At 40.0% G+C, this 13,044-nt stretch overlaps 1 pseudogene; it reads right to left on the reverse strand.

The window, feature by feature from the left end:
- Positions 1 to 805: 805 nt before the first annotated feature.
- On the reverse strand, positions 806 to 1,548 carry LOC149211672 (putative carboxylesterase 6; annotated as a pseudogene).
- Between the last annotated feature and the right edge of the window lie 11,496 nt (positions 1,549 to 13,044).

Consider the following 13,044-nt stretch of genomic DNA (forward strand, 5'->3'; position numbering starts at 1 on the left):
GCTTTGATAGCAATGATTTCATTGTTTTTTTCATAAATGTAATCCTTGTTTTTGCTCTCCTCGGATGACAGGTACAGAGAGACGACCTTATTATTATTTTTCAAGAATTGAAATCTTGATTGGCATGCAATTTTCTTTCTGAAAATTAACATCCCATGTAGTTCCCCATGCTCTTGTCAATGGTTCTTTTACTTCTGTGGATGCACAAGCTTCTCTCTTACATTTACTTGCCACTCGCATTGTATCAGATATTTTGTGTCAAAACTTGTGGTTTATGGTGAGAATTTCTTTCCTTCATTTGAACTTGAACTGTAAATTTTATAAAAACTGAGGTTAGGTTTAAAAACGAAATAATATTGGTTTTGGTTATTTTAGTTTGAATTCTTGAAAAATGCTATGTTTAAACCTTTATAGTTTAAACCCTATGTTTTCCTCCTTATAGTTTAAACCCTGGAAAAAATTGTCCTTCTTCAAGGACTTCTCAAGTTAGAATACAAGAGCCTGCAATTTTTCCCTCTTAAATTGAATTCTAAACCTTTGCTTGGTAGCAACTCGATTAACGAGTTTTACGAGACATTGATAATTTAAATGGGGCAACTCCAAAAACGAGGTTTATTAAATCTTATGCAAAGTAAAATTAAAGATGCATTGTATATTACAGATACAACATTATAAACTAAATTTCCATAAACAAATGCCTACTTTGTAAGAATGACAAGTGGATAGTTTTAATTATAATTTATAATTTCTACGTTAAACAATATTCTAATTACTTTTTTAATTCTAATTGAAGATGATATTCTAATTACTTTTCTAATTCTAATTGAAGATGATACACGTACTTGGCATGCATCCTTGTGAGTGCCACTTGTTTCAATATTTTGGGAAAGTCACCAGCACTGTCTCTGGCCAAGAAGCACTGTGAAAAATCGCAATACGATCTCAACCATGATTCCCCTGGCTCGTTCAGGGTTTGACCTTTCGCTTGGTCAACCCAGCAGCTTGTTGACAGACCCACTCGACGGCATTGAGGCAATCGTTGTAAGCCACAGGGAGGCGATGCTCTGGAGCAAGCTTGTAGCCTACTGAAATTATCACTGATTTTATCTCAGAAGCCAATCTGCACATGAACGCATGGTAAATAGACCATGCCGGCGAGCCCATCACGAATCCTCCCCCGTGGAAGTATATGACAACAGGCAACTTTCCATGTTTTTGTTCATCAGCGGAAGTTGATCTGGGAAGATAGAGGCACGCCCATATGCGAGTTTCAGCATCTATAATGACATCTCTCGAAGCCACGGCTTCATCTGGTTTGTCAGATGGGGGGATATCGGATACAAAGGAGGAGAACCTCTCCATAAAGCCATCTCTGTAAACTCTTATGAATCCTTCCAGCTCCTCCTCTACTTTGCTTGCCTCGCGCAGGAGGTGGGGAGTAGTCTTTCCCTCCCCCTTTGTGTATTCGGATCTACCGGAATGGTATCCATGTAAACCTAATTTGTTGCGCTTCCAAAAACTCCCCTGAGAGGAGAAGACGTTATGTAAATTATGGGGATTGGATTTGTGTGCGGGTTAGAGAACTATGCAAACGTTTCCTATGAAGCATCCTGAACATCTGATTTCTATCAACATCAATATGTACAACGTTTTCATCTGATCTCTATCAACATCAATATGTCCAGCGTTTTCATCCGTGCCATGCTAAAGAAGAATGCTAGCCATGGTGATCTACCAGGCCAGAATACCATCGTGCCTCCTCCTGTTTGTCATGGAATTTTCCCTTCTCTTTGTCATGGCGTTTTCTTTGTTGGATTTTAAAAGATATCATAAAATCAGAGATGAGTGGTTGTCAAATGACATAATCAGTGAGACTACAGGAACAACAATTACAGGTGCCCAAATCCTTTTAACTCTTTTTTTTCCCTCTTAAATTGAGTGTACTGTTGTATTGTCCTCAATAATACAGTCATTTGATTTGGTCGAACAAAAGCATCAATAGTAGGGGCAGTCATTTAAGGAGCAATTGTTTACCCTTGCCGATAGTTTCATATAATGAAACCGTCAAATTCTGAACTGTGGAGACGGCTTCGGAGGTGAGAGATGCGGAATTATAAAAGCAAGGCTTGAGAATACCTTGGTAATCTAACCCTTGCAGCCCCATAGACCAATAAGACTCCTGGATTGAGCTTGTGTAGAACAAAATCAACCCTTCTGGTTCCATAACCAGCTTATAAGATCCAACACTTGTATTCGTCGCAGATGAATTCGAAACAACTGCCTGCCCTCTTTTTAGCGCCTTCTTGGGCAATAGAGTGCGCGTGAGATGATCCCAGCTCTGACACAAGATTCCTTTTGGAAACATATTAGTTTGACGAAGCTTTCCCCCTCCACTTCCTCACACGTCTGGTGTTCCTTAGGTGTTGTTCTTTTCACGTGCTCAAATCCCTCTGTCAAAATCACTCCACAAGCGCACCACTCCAGAAGTGCCTCACAACTGCCATGGAGGGCATTCCAATTCTCTGTACTAGGGTTCTCAAAATCACTCCACAAATGCTTGGAGGGCATGACAATTCTCTATGCTATGGAGCTGCAAGTTCAGATAAGAATAGCATTAAATGTAAGCTCAACTATTGCAGAGAACACTGGGCTAACATGAGCATGGAGGGGAAAGAGGAATGAAGCGGAGGCAATAGATATTGCGTGTATTGCTTATTGTGTGTATTGCATGGAACGAAGACGGGACAGGAGATAGAGGAGGTGACAAGTGGCCTGAAGAACATGCAGGTGGCATGCAGCTGCCACTGGAAGTGGAGGCTTAAAAACTTTGCATAAAATAGTTTACTTGCCCAAAATAACTTGTTGAGACAATTGTTTTGAAAAACTTACGATAAAATAACTTGTTCAAATATTTGTTTTGAAAAAATTACGATAAAATAACTTGTCCCAGCTGAAATAACATCGAGGCACGTGAGGCTTGTAATAAGAGGTTGAATTCACAAGTTTGGTTATAAGTTTCTTACACCGAAATTTCCACGAATAAACTTTGGTTAAAGCATAAAACCTCACGGTCAACAAAAGATTTAATAGCTTGTCAACGATCGAGCGAAGGCAATAGTCCCTGCTATGCCGAAGGCAAGGACTAATAACACCCAAATTCTGGATATAAGGCGGAATTATTAAAATATCCTTTATTCAATTAATCTTGATATTGGACATAACATTTAAGAAAAGGTAATAAAATGTGTAAAATTCAAAAAAGTAACTTCATTGGATCTATGTGATCTAGATATCCAGTAGTGCGGGTTAAAAATAATGTGGCAAATTAAAATACTCGAATACAAAATATAAACCATAAACTTAAAAATGAAAAGCAATAAATAAATTATTTATTTGAAAGCGACATCCAGGAACATTCGGGAATTCGGGAAATCTGGCAGTTTGTGAAATATGTAACATGTCCAACTATATGTATATCCAGATATCCAAATAAAAGGGTTTTTTCGAGGTCTGGATTAGTTAAGAAAATGTCTGTATTTTCATTCTATATATTTTATTTTATTTTAAATGTTTTTTTTGAACATTTCTTTATGTTTTTTTATATTTTATAAAGATGTAAAATATATATATATATATATAATGTTTTTTTTGAACATTTTCTTATGTTTTTTATATTTTATAAAGATGTAAAATAAATCAAATCCTTCATTAGTTAACATGAAAAAAATAAAATATAAAAAATGAAAATATAAAAGGGTCTCTATTTTATTTTCAATAAAATTACGAGTTGTTATAGACTTCACAACATTATGGTGTGAAGTGTTCTATCTACTGCATGAACCTTGGATATGTCTAGTTCATAGGATGTCACAAACAAGGATTTTTTTCCATAAACAAATTTATATGGTGTTATTTTTATAGCTCCATGATAAATGGTATTGTACCACCATTCAACAAGGGAAAAATTATTCCCATTGGCATGGCTTTTCAGAATAAAAGCATCGTAAATAGGCTTCTAAGCACGTCTTTACCACTCCTATTAAACCATAAGTTTGAGGATAATATGTAATGCTCATATACATTTGTGTACTTTGTGGTTTAAATGGCTCTTGACAAACTTTGCTAATGAATGTGGGTCCTTTGAGACAATGAAAGTGGGCATACCATGTAGCTTAAATATTTGGTCCATGAAGGCCTGGGAAATTGAGGAAGGTGTGAAAGGATGAGCTAGGGCACAAAAATGAAGAGCTTTTGAAAGATAGTCAACCACCACCATGATGATTGATTCATTTCCCACTTTTGGGAGTTTGATGATAAAATCCATTCAAATGTTTGTCTATAATTGTGTTAGGATTATTAAAGGTTGCAATTCCCCTATTATCTTCATTGTCTCTTTCTTATTTCCTTGGAAAACATCATAGGATACTACAAAATACTAGATATATATTTTCATGCCTTCCCAAAAGAACGATCACTCAGTTCATTCATAGGTTTAATGAACACTAGAATGACATGTTTTCCATGATAAATGTATTTGTTCTAAGACTTCTTGTTTTAGGGTTGAATATTTAGAACGTTGTTCCCTTTATATGGTAGTGTATTTGATTTTCATGTATAATTTTTAGGTGTTTGGGATCTATCTAAAACTATTTCATGAGCTACCTTAATGTATTATTTTCTAGACATTCCTTGTGATCTTCCTTAATCTGTCCTAGAATTGATAATTATAAGGCAAGGAGTGACCATTCCTCCTCAAATTGTCTAGATAAAGTATCAACCACAACATTCTCTTTACCCTTCTTATATGTGATCTCATAATCATAACCCAGAATCTTGGAGACACATTTATGTTTCTCTCATAAATACAATCATTGTTTCAAGAATTAATTCAAACTACAATGGTTCATTTTTATCTTAAAATGACTCCCTATGAGAAATGGTCACCAAGTCTCCATTGCATGAAGGATTGCCTTCATTTTCTTCTCATACATATATTTTCCCAAATTGTGGTCATACAATTTCCTACTAGTGAATGCCAAGGGGCATTCCTTTTACATCAATACTACTCCTAGACCTCTACTTTGAGGTATCACATTCTAAGAAAAAAACTATTTAAGTCAAGAATTTCTAATACTAGAGTAGTGCAGATGACATCTCTTAAAGTAGTGAATGCCGATGGTGCTTACTTACTCCAAAAAAGGCATTCCTTTTAAGAAGTGATGTTAGGGAAGTTGTAATTTTGCCATAGTTTTTCACAAATTTATTGCAGTAACTTTTAATTGCTAAGAGTCCCCTCAAACTCTCTAGTGTTTTGGGATGGGGGGCAATCTTGCATAGTTGTTGATTTCTTAGGATCAACTTGTACTCCATCTTGGTTTGTGTTGTAGCAGCTACAACCACACTCCAAAATTTTTCCTTAGCTTCGTTTTGGAGCCTCCCTACCAACCTTTCACAACAACATGTCTTGCTTCATCACGTACACAAGCTTCAGTGTTTTTCTTGCACAAAGGAAGCCTGTCAATCACAGCTTGATGCATTCCCCTTACAGGTTGATCACCCGGACTTGGTCCAATTGCAAGCTTAGCAGCTCCCCCTAGAAATTGTGCAATCCTAACTAGCAGCCTGTTGGGCCCCAGAATTGCATAATTCTTCTAATTAAGCTTCACCCAGAAAATTGTAAAATCCTTCCCAGTTGGCCTGCTCAGCCAAAAATTTGCACAAATTTGGGTAGCAGTCAACTACTCTGCCCAGAAATTACGCAAATCCTCTGAGCATCCAGCCCATCTCCCAACCAGAAATGCACATTTTCTCCCAGCGGTTGAGCAGCCTCTTGCATGTGCGGCTAAGTTGACCAGTTCCCTCCAGGACCAAGCAAAACAGACTTGCATGCATGGGTTGATTCTCCCACGTCAGCATGCAAAGGAATCCCTTGTTTCAGGGATCTATTTTTGGAAGTTGGAGGTTACATGTAAAGATCATTTCAGAAGCCTCCCACCAAGTGTCACTTTCCCTAGATTTGTGGCATGTACGTCACAACTTCGATTTTATCAAAACTCATGAACCGGTCACTGCAGAGCTAATTCCTCACATTGACATTGCATCTCTGACATCCCACATCACATCTAGGGGTTGTTGGCACACTCAGCTTAGTTGTTTTTGGGTAAGCCCGCTTTCCATGACTTGTGTTGCATTTCTAGCGCTTTTTGTGTTTCGCTTCGTATGAATGTTGTCTGCTTGATTTCAGTGAGCTTTTTCTATAGTTTTGATACATACTAGCTTGTACCATCACCATTTCAGTTTTCATTAACATCTCACTGTTGTCACATGCATGAAATTGTTTTTCATGAATAGTCTTCGATTCGGCGACTAGCCTCACCCACAAGCATGTTGTTCTGTTTTCTGAATCATTCATTCACCATTTGCATTCATGATCATTCACTTATGCTTACACTCAGTATCAATATTCATTCACATTCATATTAGCTTTCAGTTGCTCGTCGGTGAGTCTGACTAACCTTGGCCCAGACTCTGCCTTCATTGAGACAACATTACGCAATCCACGGAAGGAAGGCTTTGTCTTCCTCTCCAGAAATGCACATTTTTTCCCAGGCACTGTCCTCCAGGACTGTTTTGAGCATTTATAAGGAACAATGACTGTTGGCCTAGGAAATTGCACAATGCAGCCCCTGAGCTTGCACTCACTCCCAGTTGGAATTGTGCATTATGCAATTCCAACATTCAGTAGCCATACTAGATTGTGCATTGCGCAGTTCTAGTAGTTAGTCAGCCTCCCAGTAGCCGAGACTGTGCCTTGCACAATTTTTACAGTCAATCTCATGACCTCCCAGCCGAAATTGTGCGACCTTCATGATCATTCACATAGGTATGTTGCAAGTCAGTTCTAAAGCTCATTTTGGTTTTCAACTGACAGATTGCTTGCCATTAGTGTTGTCATGTCTTTAGGTATCGTAGGTTTTTATCTGCCTCTCAACAATACAGGTACAATTTTTTCCAAGAGAGCAGAGTCAAAGACACCGTTCAAGGCACACCTGGAGATGTAGTCGATCAAGTGTCTATGAGCTTGCTTGCTCACAAAGACATAAAGTTGTTTGTAGACAAGGACACCAAGATATGACAGTAGCAAAATCACAATGAGCAGCATCATGAACAATAGCTGAAGGCAGCATACCGAATGCAACGAATGCAAGAGGAAGGATGTTGACAACACAGAGGCAGAACAAAGTTTCGAGCTCAAGCAGATCCATTGATGATGAAAGCAACTTTGGAGACTTAGGCTATGAGGTGATGACACAACATGAATATCACATGAAGACAGAGAATAGAAGAAATAAGGAGTTGCATGTGTTGAAGCAACAACTGAAGGAAGAACATGAAGTTGCACAGACAGACGAATGAGTTGTAGCAGGAACAGGAACAACAGTGTGCACAACATGCACTCACAGATGAAGTTGTGACCATACAAGTTATAGATCTATCCCAACAACTGGCACGAAGTAGACACAATGAGCAGTGTTGTTGATCGCATGCAAGGGATTCAGTAGCATGCATGTCATTGTGTGCACGCATGTGATCCAACCCATTCAGCACACTCACCAAGGCGAAGACAAGAAGCAAGTCCAACCAGAGCTAAGCATGTAGTTGAAAATTGATACACATGACCACTAACACACACTGGAAGATCAGCACAGACATTATGCATCTATGTTTGGTTGGTTCGGTTACACCAAGAAGACCATGCGCATGCTAGAAGACGAGTTGGATGAAGGAGCCATAACAATGCACCCGGATGCAATGGAGGTAAGATTTCGCTTCAGCAAGATGTCGCCATGGGGTGCATGCACACCATCGCGGACGACTATGCTTGGCAACATCTCACCACCTTCACCTTCACAAGCATGTCAAAGAGTTGGTATCACCACAATGGACCGAGTGTCAGTGATGTATTGCATGGCTTGCTCAATCCATTTCGTCTCACATGAATACATGTGAATTGTAATGTAATGTCGTGTCAAGTGGAAGTTCAAGTGTCAATAGTTGGATGTAATAGTCATAGAGTATATGAAAATCCATGATGGTAGATGAACTGTCACAAAGGGGAATGTCAAGGGTCACCCCACCCTTCGCTATAAATAGAACCTCAAAACTCATTGTAAAGGATTTTGGTCAGCCAAGCTTCCTATAAGACTATCTTGGAGAGAGCTTGGACAATGTTGTAATGAGCCTTGGCTTCTCCACTGCACAAAGCTAGTACATCTCTTTGGAGGAGCAGGAGGATGTGGCTGTAAAATTCCACTATTGGGACTAGTGGTTGGACATGGATGTATTGTATGACTAGAACTTACACTTCTTTATATAATAAGAGCTAGCACGTTTCATACATATGTTGTATTGTATTCTAAGCTACTGGTTTACTCTAAATGATATATGTATTTGATTTCTTACGCATGCATGTATGGAATTTTATGTATGAGTATGTATGAATCTTTCTTAAATGTGTTGTTGATTTAGCCATCGCTTTGGATTGCTCACTAACTTGCTTTCCAGCTTGTGATGCATCTTCACTCGTGTTTTCCCTTCCAAGCCGAGTACTATTACAGGTTTCCAAGGGGTGCACTCATCTCAACCCCCATGTGTTAGAACTTCTCATGCACCTTCCTTGACTCACTGTACACCCTTGCTACCAATAGAGTCATCTTACTTGCCTCTGTGTGAAATCGCGGTCAAGGAATTACCATATGACCCACTGCTGGGACTCCTACACCAAACGATCTGAGGCCTAATTAGGACTTCTTATTGGGGAGATCCCCTTACATGTTGGTGGGTCCAGCACCATCAAAATTTTGGTGCTAGAAAGAGGGCCAGAAGACAGGCTGATTCCTCACATCTATTTTCAATCTCTGCACATCTTCATGACTAACTACCGAGTTTCTCTTCCAGAATGCATGTCTTATGGAAACAATTTCACTATCTCGGAATAGCTCTCGGATAACTTGTCACATAAAACATTTGATGGTGGAGGCTACGTAGCCTTGGTTAGGCACGTAGTCAATGTTGTAGGCTCATGTGAAAGACATGGATTCTTTGGGTAATACATGATTTTCACGTTGTTCATCTACACGCTTCGAGGGCACCCAATGCACTGGTGTGCCACTCTTCCCAAAAAATTTATTCATTCTCTTGCTCATCTGGTCACAGATATAGATGGTGCTTTCAATCACTTTAACTATAAAGAACTCAACAAAGAAATTCTAGAATTACGAAAATCACCTGATGAATCCATTGAACAGTTTTACACACGCTTTTGTAATCTTGCATACTGATTCCCCGAAGATGATATTGAATGGGAATTTCTCGATGGGAGATTTGAGTATCTTCTCTACATATATGAAAATATGAAATTCTTAAAATCACTCGAATCCCACTCATACTCCGATGATGGAACTACGTAATCACGAGAAGGCATAGTCATTGTCACAAGTGACTATCTACCTTCACCTCATCTAACAGCTCCACCATCATAGAGTGATCTACGAGATCATGCACATACCTCTGTTGAACTGTCACATTCTCCCACCCCACTTTCTCTTGATATTTGCGCAGATTTGGCTTGCAAGCTTGTTGGTTGTCACGTGGACTCATTCCCTTGACCTCTGTCCTCACGTTCTGTTGATCCTCCGGATTGTACTATCTCGTGTTCTCCCACTCTGAACTCCTCACTTGTTGTGAAAGAAGTTCAAGTTGTCGATGGAGTTGGTGTTATGCAACCAACCTACGTCATCATTCATGATGAGTGTGTGCGGGAATCTAAAAAGAGTTTGCAGTGAAGGATGACTCCCTTCTAGCCGCGCCTCATTTGCTTCATCCTGACATCTCTTGTGATTCTGCCACTCCTGATTTCCCATGTAAAAACTCATTTATGGATGCTTCTACTTCCGATCATTCACAGGACACGTCAGATGTCAACTGTCATTACAATGCGGAGAGAACACATCTTCCTTGGAAAATATGTCCAATATGTCATATATCTTTCTTGAAAACACAGAGGGTGAACATATTTGCTTCTCATCTACCCCTCTACCTGATTCATCAAATCATGAGGATGCCTACAAACATCCTGAATTTTCTGATCTTGGTTGTCGTGATCTTTTCACTTCCTCATCTGATCACGATGTTGATTCAATCATTGTTAATCTATCTAAGACATTGGTCTATGATGATCTATATGTCAACAAAGTCGAAACCCCACAGACTGTTGAGGCACTCCAGCCCGAGCTGATGGTTATTTCAAACATCAACCAAACACCCAGATTTCTCTTCCTCCACTCAAATTACATGATCCCATCGCTCATGTGTTGGAGGAATCTTACACAGCAAGCACACATTCACAACACAAGTGGTCTACCTTTCTCACGTTTTCTTGCATGTGCAGCTGAGTTGACAGTTCCCTCTGGGACCGAGAAAAACAGACATGCATGCATCAGTTTCTTCTTCCAAGGAAGCATGAAAAGGCATCCCTTATTTCAGGGATCTATTTTTGGCAGTTGGAGGTTACATGCAAGGATCATTTCAGAAACCTCCCACCAAGTGTCGCTTTCCCTAGATTTGTGGCATGCGCGTCACAAAGTTGATTTTATCAAAACTCATGAATCGGACACTGTATATCTCATTCCTCACATCAACCTAGAAGCTCTGACATCCCACATCACATCTAGGAGTTGTCGGCACACTCAGCTCAACTGTTTTTGGGTAAGCCTGCTTTCCATGACTTGCGTTGCATTTCTGGCGCTTTTTATGTTTTGCTTCATATGAATGATGTTTTCTTGATTTCAGTGAGTGCTTGCTGTCATTTTGATACATACTAGCTTGTACTAGCATTGTTTCAGTTTTCGTTAACATCTCACTGTTGTCGCACGCATGAAACTGTTTTTCACGAACAGTTGCTGATTCGGCGACTCGCCCACCCACATGCATGTTGTTCCATTTTTTGAATCATTCATTCACTATTTGCATGCATGATCATTCAATTATGCTTACACTTAGTATCACCATGCATTCATTTTCACATTAACTTTTAGTTGCCTATCAGTGGGTTTGGCCAACCTTGGCCCGGACTCTGCCTTCATTGGGACAACATTGTGCAATTCGGGGAAGGAAGGCTTTGTCTTCCTCTCTAGAAATGCACATGTTTGCCCAGACACTGTCCTCCGGGACTATTTTGAGAATTTTTGAGGGACAGTGACTGCTGAACCAGGAAATTGTGAAATGCAGCCCCTGAGCCTACACTCACTCCCAACTAGAATTGCGCATTGCACAATTCTAGCAATCAGCAGCCAGAATGGGTTGTGCATTGCATAGTTCCAATAGTCAGTTAGCCTCCCAAAAGCCTAGATTATGCCTTGTGCAGCTTTGACACTCAGTCTCCCGACCTCCCGATCGAAATTGTATGACCTTCATGATCATTCACACAGGTATGTTGCAAGTCAGTTCTCAAGTTCATTTTGTTTTTCGACTGACAGATTCCTTGCCATGAGTGTTTCCATATCTCTATGTATCATAGGTGTTCATCTGCCTCTCAGCAGTACATGTACAATGGTTTCCAAGGGAGTAGAGTCGAAGACATTGTTTAGAGCACACCTGGAGATGTAGTCAATCAAGTGTCTATGAGCTTGCCTACTCACGAAGAAATCAAGTTGTTCATGGACAAGGACATCAAGATATGACAATAGAAACATCACAATGAGCAGAATCATGAACAATAGCTGAAGGTAGCATACCGAATGCAACAAATGCAAGAGGAAGGTTGTTGACAAGACAAAGGTGGAACAAAGTTGCGAGCTCAAGCAGATCCACTGATAATGAAAGCAACTTTGGAGACTTAGGCTAAGAGGTGATGGTGGGACATGAAGATTGCACGAAGATAGAGAATGGAACAAAGAAGGAGTTGCATGTGCTAAAGCAACAACTCAAGGAAGAACATGAAGCTACACAGACAGACGAATGCGTTGAAGCAAGAACAGGAACAACAGTGGGCGCAACATTTACTCACAGATGAAACTGTGCTCATACAAGTTATAGATCTATCCGAGCAGCTGGTACAGAGTAGACATAGTGAGAAGTGTTGTTGATCGCATGCAAGGGATTCAACAACATGCATGTCATTGTGCACATGCATGTGATCCAACCCATTGAGCACACTCACTAAGGCGAAGAAAAGAAGCAAGTCCAACTAGAGCTAAGCATGTAGTTGGCAGTCGATACGCATGACCACAAGCACACATTGGAAGATCACCACAGACACTATGCATGAGTTTGTTTCCGATTTGGTTGCACCAATAATACCATGTGCATGCTAGCAGACGATTTGGATGAAGGAGCCACACCAATGCTCCGGGATGCAATAGAGGCAAGAGTTCGCTTCAGCAAGATGTCACCATGGGGTGCATGCACACCATCACAAATGACCAAGCTTGGCATCATCTCACCACCTTCACCATCACAAGCATGTCAAAGAGTTGGTCTCACCACAACGGACCGAGTGTCAGTGATATCTTGCATGGCTTGCTCAAGCCATTTCGTCTCACATGAGCACATGTGCATTGTAATGTAACGCCCTTTCAAGTGGAAGTTCAAGTGTCAATATTTGGATGTAACAATCATAGAGTAGATGAAGAGTAATGAGGGTAGATGAACTGTCACAAAGGGGAATGTCAAGGGTCACCCCACCCTTTGCTATAAATAGAACCTCATAACTCATTGTAAAGGCTTTTGGTCAGCCAAGCTTCCAATAACACTATCTTGGAGAGAGCTTGGACAATGTTGTAATGAGCCTTGGCTTCTCCACTGCGCAGAGCTAGTACATCTCTTTAGAGTCGCAGGCTGATGTGGCTGTAACATTCCACTATTGGGACTATTGGTTGGACATGGATGTATTGTATGACTGGAACTTACACTTATTTATATAATAAGAACCAACACATTTCATGCATATGCTGTATTGTATTCTATGCTATCTGGTTTACTCTA

Source organism: Pinus tabuliformis, chromosome 1_1 (genome assembly GCF_031772625.1).
Source record: "Pinus tabuliformis cultivar Carrire ecotype Pingquan chromosome 1_1, CPIR1, whole genome shotgun sequence".
NCBI lineage: Eukaryota > Viridiplantae > Streptophyta > Pinopsida > Pinales > Pinaceae > Pinus > Pinus tabuliformis.